Raw genomic sequence first — 12243 nt, 5'->3', positions numbered from 1 at the left:
TCCTCACTTATCATGGTTGGATTAAAGATAATGTAGAACTAGATCTACTTAACCAAAAATATATCCAGAGCTTATTACATTTTTAAAAAAGTCACAGAATTATGCATATATCACAATTCACTTTCACGCAAAAAAGAAAAACTCCATATGAGACATATATATGTATATCATATATACATAAATCTCCCGCATATAAAAAATGGTTAGTAAGACAAATCAAAATAGTGGCTACAACTAAAAAGGAGAGGGTGAGGGTGGAATTCTCTGATGGGGGATTTCACATTTTTATTCTAGTCATTTGTAATTTAAAATGTTTTAAGTTAAACAATTTAGAGGAAAAAAGAAGGAAGAGAGGGAGGAGAGGAGAATAGAGGTAGAAAAGAGCACAGAATTGGGATCCAGATTTAGCTCCTGACTTAGTCCTTTCAGGCTGCAATCACAGAATATACACAAAAGACTGTGTGGCTTACAAACAAAAATGTATTTCTCACAGTTCTGGAGGCTGGGAAGTCCAAGATTAAGGTGCCGCCAGATTCAGTGTCCAGTGAGGGCCTACTTCCTGGTTCATAAATGATGTCTGTCTTTTTGCTGTGTCACCACATCTCAGAAGGAACAAGAGAGGTTTCTGGGGTCTCTTTTACAGGGACACCAATTCCATTCACGAATGCTCCACCCTCATGACCTATTCACCTCCCATAAAGCCCCTCATCTTAGCAGCATCACTTTGGAGCTTTAAGATTTCAACAATGAATTGAGTGGGGAGAGGCACAAACATTCAGTTCCATAGCAGCTACATCTGAATTCTGGCAGGATGGACAACTATCCTAACCAAGCAACGTGTTTCCCCTTGAGACTTGATTTCTGCGTTCCAATCCTAACAGTACTACAGTGATTTACAAGATCTTTTGCTTTAGAATAGTTCAAATGCTATGCTTTAATAGGTAATTATATGCATGTTAGAGGCAAATCCATGAATAAGATAAAACAGTTTGAATGACATTTGTTGAAAATTACAAACCTAAAGAATGACCCCAACAAATTATCATGGAAAGAAAGTCCTGCGAGAGAATATGAGTGAAACAGAGAAGAGGAATGCCAGACAAATCAACTCATCTCAGTCAAATGTGGTCTCAGATCATGAGGGCAAAAAAGGACAATGTTAAGCAAAAGAGCAGAATGAGCGAATGGTTGCTGAGGGGGTTGAAAAGTTTGTTGAAGCAACCTTCGTAAAATATGCCTTACAAGCGTGTCCTAAGTAAAAGCAACGAAAAACTTTCAGCTATCCCCAGTCTAATAGGCAGTGCAGGGAAATAAGAGCTCCCTTGAAGAGTGAGGGACTGGCCTCATTTTTCCCAGTGCCTTTTAACTAGACAAATAAAGGAAATAAATCTCTGCAATTGGTAAATAAGAGATCTCATTCTGAAGGAGCTCCAACTAAATGTGATCATTTAAGTCAATAGAGTTAGCGGCGCCAACCTCTTCCAAGTGTTGCCTCGTGCGTCTTCTAAGTCATTAATTTTTCCAAAGCTCACTGAATGTTAAAGCAGAGATAGACCTTAAAGACTATCTCACCAACTTCTCATTTTTAAAATGAAAACACAACACAGTGTGTCACCTCCTCTGTACTATTGTGAATTATTTCTTTTAGGAAAATAAGAGAACATTTTTCGACTAAAGGTAAGTAATCATACTCTTCCATTTCACATATAGGTTAAGGGGGCCTACAAACATTAAATAATTTGTCCAAGCTCTAATAGCAAGAGTTTGCACAAAGAGATTTGAGAAATTTTTTTTTTCCAGAAATAAATAGCTTTTTACCTTGTTTTTAAAATGTTGCATGCTCTTTTCCAAACTAAAATGAAGGAAAAAATTACAGACAAATCACCTTAAATCCTATTGCCTGGAAATAGCCAAGTTGAAATGTTGCTGAAAATGCATCCCAAATAATTTCTATTGTCTCTCACTCTGTAACACCCATTTTTTTCCCCAGTGGAAGAGGTAGGTGTCAAGCAAAATTAAATTTTAATTTGCTGTTTTCCAAACATACTGCTGGTACTCTGCGTTTGAATATTGCTGAGATATATGAAGAAAAACACTACAAATGGAGTACACAGACCTTCTGGAGAAGTTCCAAAGCTCAGCAATTTTCGTTAATATTAAAAGATACAGAAATATATTGGGTAGATCCAGTTTGATCAAAAAGACCTCTCTGTAAAGAAATCCCCATAGAGATAGAGAAAGACAAGATGGGTGGGCATTTCCATGCACTATGCCCTATGATTAGTACACGCTGGAATCCATCAAACCTGTCTTGCCCCCTGGGAAAGCAGCTGGGGTTAGGGTCGGGGGCACAGAAGTGGTACGATCTGTAAAGCTGAAGCACTGAGAGAGCAGACCCAGTCTGAGAGGTGTACAGAGTTGGGTCACAATAATATTTCTCCCTCGTTCATCAGAGGACCACTTGTGCTTTCTTGAAAGAATCTGCTCTAGGGCCAGGAGTGACTACCAGAAGCAGAGGCTCAGACTTGGTCATGCCATTCCGACTTGATGAGAATTATGCTGTTCTTCAGCTGTGGACTTGGACATGTCAAACAGGCAGAGTGAAGTTGCAACCCCCAAGTCTTTGGCTGGGTAACTGATGACGCTATTCAAAGGAAGCAGGTTTAAGTGGTGTTTGTGGTGATCTCCAGCATCAAGGGAATGTGGCTAATATCTAGCTCCAGCTATGAGCCAAAAGTAGTCTGAACTGACCCTATGGACAGCACCTTGATAACTTGCTGAGACCATCATGGACTATCATGAGAGGAAGCCCTAGAAAGAGAAAAGAGGCAACTTGGTGACTTGGGCCTTTTAATTTGAAATTTTAAAAAGGTGATATGATATTTTATTTTGAATAGCAAGCCCATGTAATGGGTCATACTGAGTTCATAAATGTAAATGTGCACACTTTTAAATAAATGGTATCATGTTATACATGACATAGGGTAGTCAACTTTTTCATTCAATAGCATTGTGGCTGTCTTTCTATTACAATTAAGGTAGACTGACACCCTAATTAACAGCTGCATGCTATTCTATAAGAAATATAAGTCATGCTCGTTTCCATATTAGGAACAGTATTAGGATGCTGAACTTGAATCTTTTTACTTTCTTTGCCAATATAACAAGCAAAACTACAATGATCATTAACATTTATCTCTTGACACACAAGCTCATTCCTTCCTTAAAATAATTTCCTAGAAGTTGAATTTCTATTTTTGGTGCGTTTTACCAAACAGCCTTTGAGAAATATTGTACAACAGTGCATAAGTGTGTCCATTTTCCTGTTTTTTGTTTTGTGTGTGTTTTTTTTTTTTTTGAGACAAAGTCTCACTCTGTCACCCAGGCTGGAGTGCAGTGACGTGATCTCGGCTCACTGCAATCTCCACCTCCCAGGTTCAAGCGAGTCTCCTGCCTCAGCCTCCTGAGTAGCTGGGACTACAGGCACTTGCCACCATGCCCGGCTAATGTATTTTTAGTAGAGATGGGGTTTCACCGTGTTAGCCAGGATGGTCTCAGTCTCCTGATCTCGTGATCCGCCCACCTCGGTCTCCCAAAGTGCTGGGATTATAGATGTGAGCCACCACACCGGGCCCATTTCCCTGTATTTTATTTACGTGTTGTGTTAGCAAGATTGTTGTGCAAATCAAATAAATGAGGGAAAAAAATGCTGTTGTTTTTGCAGAATATCTGGAATGTTATATATATTTTCATGTTTATTGGCCATTTTTATTGATCCTATTGTGAATTATGTGTTTATGTCCTTTGCACATTTTTTCTATATGGGAATATTAATCTTTTATTCAATGCTTTGTAGGAGTTTTAAAATATATATTTTAGAGATATTAATCCTGACCTATAGTACAAATATGTTCCTCACTTTCTCATTCTTCAAACTTTGCCTAATGACATATTTTCTATATAAAAGTTTATCATTTTAAGTGGTCAATCAATTATTTTTTTCTTCTGTGGTTTCTAGCTGGGATGTTAGACCTTAAAAAACCTTCAGCTCTCAAATCACCAAAATATCCATATTTTCATAGAGTATTTATATGGTATAACTTTAAAATTTGAACTACCGATTCATCTAGAATTATTTTAAGGCCTTGGCTTTTTTTCAGTGTCTAGCCACTTACTCCAACGTTAGTTGTTGAATAATCCATCTTTTCTCCACTGACTTAAATGCTATATTCCCAAATATTCTTGGAACATTTTCTAGAATCTGTGCTTTGTTTCATTTATCTATCAGTTTAATATAGTTTGGATGTGTGTCCTTGCCCAAATCTCATGTCGAATTGTAATCCTCAATGCTGGAGGTGAGGCCTGGTGGGAGGTAACTGGATTGGGGGGCAGTTTTCTCAGGAATTGTTTAGAGCCATCCCCTGGTACTATTCTCATGTTAGTGAGTCAGTTCTCGTGAGATCTGGTCATTTAAAAGCGTGTGGCACCTCCCTCCTGACTCTCTTGCTCTGGCTCTGGCCATGTGATGTGCCTGCTCCTTCACCTTCCACCATGATTGTAAGTTTCCTGAGGCCTCCCCAGAAGCCAAGCAGATGCCAGCATCATGCTTCCTCTACAGCCTGCAGAAATGTGAGTCAATTAAACCTCTTTTCTTTATAAATTATGTAGTCTCAGATATTTCTTTATAGCTATGTGAGAGCAGACTAACACACAGTTTATTACTATTCCAGAACCACATGGTTTGGTTATTAATAATTTAAATATATTTTAATATCAATGAATTCTTTGGAAGTATTCGAGAAGTTTTAACAAGTCCTGTGAGACTCAGGGTGATGAAATGAACCCAGGAAAGTGGAAGACAGTTGACATGCAAGGATGTAAAGAAGACCAAGTGAAACCACAGGGTTAGATAATCATGTCAACAAAGCCATCTAAAGATAAAGAAGTTCTTACTCACTGAGTTTGAGAAGGAGTCTTCAGGACTACGTATGTCAATAAATGAAGTTGGTGCAAAACTTGTTTAATTCATTATGCAATATGATGAGACCCATCAGACAATTCTCATCAAAACCCTTCCAGAACTTTAACACTATCTTTAGATTTTCTATGGGCTTAAAATAAAATCTTATTTCAAGAGTATCATCTTTTTTCCTCAAATGCTTCATCCATACAGATATTTCCTAAAACTTCTTATACAAGATCCATTTATTTCCTTCATTCTTCACAAAGAGTTTGTGCTTCTGCCTTACATTACAGATGTCCTGGAACTTCTGAAAAGCCAGACGCTCAGTTTTTAGAAGGAGACTCCAACCCATATGCTCAGTATTGAATGGGAAGAATCAACTGTTGTAAAAAGCTACCAGCTGCTCCAAGCATGGAAGTGTGTATGAGGGACATTTCTAGAAACAAGTGGGTATTATTCAAACCTTGACCAGAGAATAGGAAGGAGGTTCTAAGAAGGTAGCTTATGCCTTGAAAAAGTGAAAGGAAAAACAAACAGAAATCTCAGTGCCTAAGTACCTGGGTTATAAATATAAACAAGAAAAACAAGGGGTATCTGTATCCAGCGTATATGGCTGCACCTTGGGGAGATGCTGGGAGTGAATCCTTTCCACAATGTTTATCTTATCAGTCGGTCAGTTAATGTGGGATAATAAACCATGAATCTAGTGCGTGATCATGAGGTCCAATGTGAAGCTTTTAAATAAAACACATCGGGGTACCCTGTTCATAGGGTAATGGCTACCAGCGGAAATCTAGGGCACATCTTGAATAATTCTTTGTTCATCATGTCACTAAAAATAAACAAGTGTTATTCATCTTAAATACCACAAAAATTTATCACATCATCCTCTCTTATTTTGCAATTAGCCACTCTAAATTGGATGAAAATGTTTCCCAGTTAAGTGCTCAGATCCAAACGTCAAAAAAGAGAGTACATTTTAATTATTTGAGATAAGAATAGGTTGCACTGTCATCAAACAGCAGAAAAAAACTTCATTTTTAAATCAATAAATAAATGAATAAACAAACACTGAGAACCATTAGAGTGTTAGGTACGGTTCTAAGAACTGGATGCAGAGTTGTGAATAAAACAGGTGAGGTGCTTGCATTGCAGAACTTAACGTATAGTAGAAGTGTGACAACAAATCAACAAATAAAGCATCAGGTATTGAAAAGTTTTAGGAGGAAATGTGCCTATGTCTGTGTTGGGGAAGGTCTCCAGAGGAGATGGGGCTTGGACTGAGGATGTAGAGAACTAAGGGGGTTTGGGGATCCAATGTCTAGAGCAGGACATTCCAGGTGGGTGGGGCAAGGTGGCTGGATAATGGTTCAAAAGAATGAGCTGGAGAGTGCTAGGGCATGAGGTGGCAGAAATAGCAGGAAGGACCCTATAGGCTAAGAGGTTGGATTTAATTTTTGAAGTAATAGGAAGCCACTGGAAAGTCTGAGCCAGAGAATTACAGGATTCATTTCCATCTTTAATTGACCACTTAAAGTATTATTGAGAAATGTGTTGAGAAATGATTCTAGAAGAGTAATAACTAAGATCACTTCTTACAGTGACTTAGAAGAAAAATAATAGAATTTTGAACTAGACTGATAGAACTGGAGTCATGGAAAAGTGGATGGACTTGGGAATCTAATTCAATAGGCGTGCTAATGAATTAGATTTCTAGGTTATTAAGACCTGGATTCTGGCACTGATTCTAGGCAAGTTATTTGAGGTGATTCCTCAATCTAGAGCCATATATTGATCATTTTTAATCTATAGATTAAAATTACATAATATTAATTTATATTATTTTGCAAAATTTAATAAATCCTATGGTGAGAATATTTTTGCTCAGCCTTTCCATGTCTAAAAAAATCTTTTTATTTCCAGTATATATTTTTTCTAAAAGCTCAAGCAATCTTTTCAGATAATTAATGTTAAAGATCTCATTCCATGCATATTTGCCAGTATACATAAATCATCACATTTAAAAAAATAGATAAAATAGCAAATGCCTTCTTTCGAAGTGATGAGTATTTTGCCACATATATAGATGCATTTCACTGAATAAATTATCTGCTATTATCACTGATATAACAATTATAAAAGACATGTAAAATTCATGTCTCTAAAGGGATGTCTCTTGAGAATATCATGTGCATAGGGCAAATCATTTGAGCAGGGAATAAGATCTTTTAAAACATAATGGATATTTTTGAATTTTTAGTTTCATTATAAAACTTCTCTACTTACACAAACAAATACACACAGCATTGAAAATTCTATAAACAATCACTATAAACTAATGGGCCCCATCAGACATAATGTGACATTATAGAGTATGCAAGCCATTTGCAGATTCAGGTTTGATATTTTTATTAACTTTAGTGAAAATGATGACGTACCTAAAGGGGAAATAGACCATTTCCCTATATCCAAAGACCTCATACACTGAAATTAGCAGTATGTAATTTATCTTTGGGTCCTACTATTTTCTATAAATGGACAAAAGCCATTATTATCTTTGCATGGAAGCCTCTGTACTAGGAATAGAGAAGTATCATTTCATTGAAAAAACACATTCTCCAGGCAGCCGTTGCTTGCCTGTGTTTCCTTCCTTAAATGATCCAGGGACAAGAAAAAGCAAAAAACCAGCATCACTGAGAGCCAATTCAAAAAGTAAACTTAATAACACCTCAACCCCATGATGTCCAGAATACAATATTCTCTAGGAATGGAAATTCTTGACTAGCTTCGTCTTTAAAAAAAAAATTACCCTAATAAATTTATGCCATCGTAAAATCATCTGAGCTCAGCTAAAATGGTTTTATGGATACAGTTAGAGGGCATTATTTTAAAATTACGCTAGAGGCAAAATGACAGCAGTGAAGGCCAAGTGTACAAGAAATTATGGCCTGATCTCTTCACACTGATACTATTCTAGTATCTTTATTTTTGTAATGATCACACTCAGATACTAAATCCATTTTCAATTATTTCATTAAGAAAAGAACAGAATCCCATTTCATGTATATTTTTTTCCTTTGAGTGCTTTACCCCCCAAAAGGCAATAATATTGTAAAATATTTATTCCATTAGTTTTAGGTAATTGAAATGCCAAGAGCTAAGCGCTTAATCTCTGCCGGCGGGGAGAGCTGCCTGCTGTCACTTTTTATTAAGTTCTTTTTTGCTGCTTTTTGCATAGTCAATAACAGTGTCTAAACGCAAGAAAAGATATAGAGTAACATTTAAACAGCCGTCTATGATAAGGTAATGTTTACATTCAGGATAATACGAAAATGTCCACTCTACAGTGGCAAAGATTTTTCTCCAGGTTAACTAATTAGAATGTTTATTAGCTGAATTCATTATTCTGACAGGCCCAGGGATTTCTAAATATTATTAACTTCTCAAGCACCATATTCCCTAAAGAGCTTGTGTCTGCTGGAATCCGGACAGGTGGATTTTAGCAGCACTTGATATTTATCTTCCATGCTTAGGAGAGTACAAAGCCAGAATACAGAGCATTCATCCTTAGTACCTTCCGGGTACTAATAGGGCTTCCAGTGACTTGCCTCTTCATTTTTAAGGCACCCTCATGACTCTGTCTGGTTAGTGTACAGTCTTCCCAGCTGGACTCTGATCAATGATTTGTCAATGTGGTAAATAGACAGCAAACAAATCTGTCTTTGGTGGCACTAACTGTAGTGGGATGGGAGGTTATATTTCTGCTGCAAGGGGCGGTGAGCAGGCAAGGAGGGCTTACAGGCTCCTTATTACCTGAGACACCACACGGCAAGAGGTGAACCCCAGAAAATCCAGATTCTGAGTCATGAAACATGAGGACCTCACATATTTGATTTAAACTATGTTTTGCCTGTGTTTTCTGCCATATACGAATGTTTGTTACTCTCAACATCATCATAACTTGAGCCTGAAATACATAATCCAAGTAATTTTTAATGCCTCTCAACCAATACACTATGGTACATAGAAAAGTATATGGACTTTGGAGTCAAAAAATATGAGTTTGGGACTTCTGTTATCTATGTAGCAGCTCTGTGACCTGAACCAGCTTACTTGACCTCTCTGGGCTTCCATTTTTCTCATTAAAATAAGAGTGGCATCTACTTTAGAGTGTATTACTGTCAGCATTGAAAGAGATGGGAGGTAATGTAGATAAATGGTACAACTATGGACTCATGAGTTGAATCCTGGCTTTGATTCTTGGTTCTACCACTTACCAAATTGATGGCCTTGGAAAAGTTACAAAACCTGTTTAAGCCCTTATTTTCTCATACATGAAAATAATCACAGAGCTTGCTGCATGGGATAAGAGATTTACTAATGCAACAAATATCTCGAGCGACTCCCTTGAGCTAGGAACTAGGAATATAGCAGATAATTAAAAATAGACAACAATCCCTGTCCTCATGGAGCTTATACTCTAGTAGGGAAGACAGACAACAAAAAAAAGAATGAATAAATACATAAACATATGTAGTATAACTTGAGAGAGCGATAGGTTCTATGAAGAAAAATGAAGCAGGAAAGGAGAAATTGATTATAAAGCACTTAACTCAGTGCCTGGCACTTGGTAAGCACTAAATAATAGGCTGTAATTTCTCAATCTCCAGTAAATGTCTCCCAAATATTAATTCTTTTTGTTTCCTATGTCTGAGGCCCCCAAAATTTCTCATGTTGCAGAAAGAAGTTGAAGCCAAAACCTACATCAGCAGAGAATGAGCCTTTTCCAGGGTTTTTTGGCAGACAGCTGTACCCATAGGCCACTTAAAGACATAAGAACAAGAAACGATCTTTTATTTCAATTTGCGATCAGGCATAAAATGCAAATGTCTTGTTGAGGTACCATGCTTAGTGAGAGTACACTGCCATAGAAAAATAAATTGTCAACAAATCAACACATTTATTGTTCATTAGTTGTTTTCTATTTTGAGAGTAGGAAAAGATGGGAAATTACAGCAGAGTGTCTCATCCAAGCATAAAGAGAAAGTATTTTTAGTAACTAATGTGCCAGTGAACCTGCAGGCTCTATTTGGAGAGAACCTGTCCATGACAATTAGGGATTTTGTTGAGGAGAGCTGAGTTGTATTGAGGGAAGAGAAAAGTGTGTGGAGAGCTTGTGTAAAACAAAGGTAACTCTGAGATTGAAAGAGCTGACTTAAACAAACAAAATCTTTGGGAACCCCATAAGAGAAAGGTTGCCTCGGGGCCCAAGAAGAAAAAGTTCAGGGTAGACACTGTCCCTATGCTATGGGGAATCCTGTACCAGGAAGATCAGCTGTGGGGCACCCAAGGACAGAGCCCTTCACCCAGGTTTGGCATCTTCACAGAGAAATGGTAAAGCACCAATGGAGCTGGAGCAGAGACATGTCAGGCACCCACCAGAGGCCAGAAATAACTGGGGGAGATATTCTCAGGGAAAAGATGTGCTTCAAGAAACAAAACTGATTTGGGATAAGAGGATGAACCCACCATGACTACTCTTTTGGAAATAGAAGTTGGTGTATATGTTCAAAAAATTAATCCTGACATTTTATTGCCATTTTATAGCTAGGCTTTATTTAAAAAAAAAAAAAGACTCCTTAAAAAATTATGCAACTCCTTTTGTGTGGCATTGACCTGTGAAGTCAGCTGAATCTAGATAACATAAAATTTTCTACAGTGCAGCCTTATTTCCCATTTCCATGTGCTCAGGGGAACCTAGCTAGGTTAGTGACAGTACCTAGCTAGGTTTCCCTGTGCACATGGAAATGGGAAATAAGGCTGACCACTCAATGCTAATGGGTAGAGTCAGTGCTGGTGGAGAGAATGCAGCTTCCCCACTCCTGACATGCTCTTCCATGTCATGGCAGTGACATTATTATACTTTCTTGTTCTCACCCATTCCTCACCCCCTCAGGAGACAAGTGGTTAGTGAGTTTGAGGGAAGATGGTAAAAGAGCATGCAGAGCTGAGGCCCTTCCTCTCTCTGTCTCTTTGGAACAAGATTAATTCCTCTGTCCTCTGGAAGTGGAGGAAGGCCTGCCTGATCCAGTGCATTGTGTAAATCTACCTAACTCTAGAAATTGATCTAGCAGTCCACATGACTTAAAACCAGCCCTTCCTCTCTCTCTTTCTTGGGAGACTGCTCCCAACGTTAGTTGGGAGTTCACAATTACTCTCCTCCAGGCAACAAATCACAAGACCAGGACTTGTCTGGCATTTTAGGAGAAGATGAGTTTCAACTCCAAATTCCTGGGATGTTGAGAAATGAGCAGAAAAAGGAATGAACACAAGTAGATTATAAAATTATGTAGAAAAACAAAAGACCTACAAGTGTCTAAACAATTTGGAAAGAAAAAAGCAAAGTTGGAGAACTCTTACTAGTTGGTTTCAAATGTTTACTATATAGCTACAGTAATCATGAGTGTGGTGTTGGCATGAAGGTAGACATATAGATCAATGTAACAAAATAGCATTCACAGAAGTCGGCCCATGCATATATGGGTGATTGGTTTTTGATAAAAGTAAACAGCAGGTCAATGGAGAAAAGATATTCTTTTTAACAAATGGTGCTGGAATAACTGAATATTGAAAACTAAAAAAAAAAAATTAGAATAAAATATAGAAGTATTTGTTACCTTGGATTAGGCAAAAATTCATCAGACAGGACACAAAAAGCATGAACTAAAATCAACCACTGAAATTGGCAAACACTATAAATCAGGTTTGGGGACTCCCGTTTCCTGCCCCTACTACAGAGAGCTGGTTTTTAAGTATTTACCAGCACACCATTAAGCATTTGACTTCTTACTGTGTCACCTCTGCTGGAGCTGGGAGCCAGGGACCTTGGGCTTTCCACCTTACTGGGTGTCTGAAGCTTAAGGTGGGTTGGTCCACAGATGAGAACTGTTTTGGGTAAGGCATAGCTATAAAAGCAAGACTTTAAACCAGGCAGGTGAGGGTAGAGAGGTGCTTATCCAAGCAGTGACTCAAAAGACAATCCCCACAGATGCTGGCCTTGTGGGTCTAGCAAAATATGGCTGAGTGCTAGACCTTTAGCAAGTTCCATGAGCTCGGGGTGTAGCTGCTACAGCTTTTCCTGAGCTACACTGGCCCAAATTTTCCTACAGTCACATGTACAACAAAAAGTCAGCAATGGATCAAGTAAAATGGCAGACAGGAGACAGGACTAACATGCAGCTCCCACTTGGATGGGCAGAATAGCGTTTGGAAACTTATAT

This window comes from Gorilla gorilla, chromosome 11 (genome assembly GCF_029281585.2).
Source record: "Gorilla gorilla gorilla isolate KB3781 chromosome 11, NHGRI_mGorGor1-v2.1_pri, whole genome shotgun sequence".
NCBI lineage: Eukaryota > Metazoa > Chordata > Mammalia > Primates > Hominidae > Gorilla > Gorilla gorilla.
Note: the sequence above shows the minus strand (reverse complement) of the source record.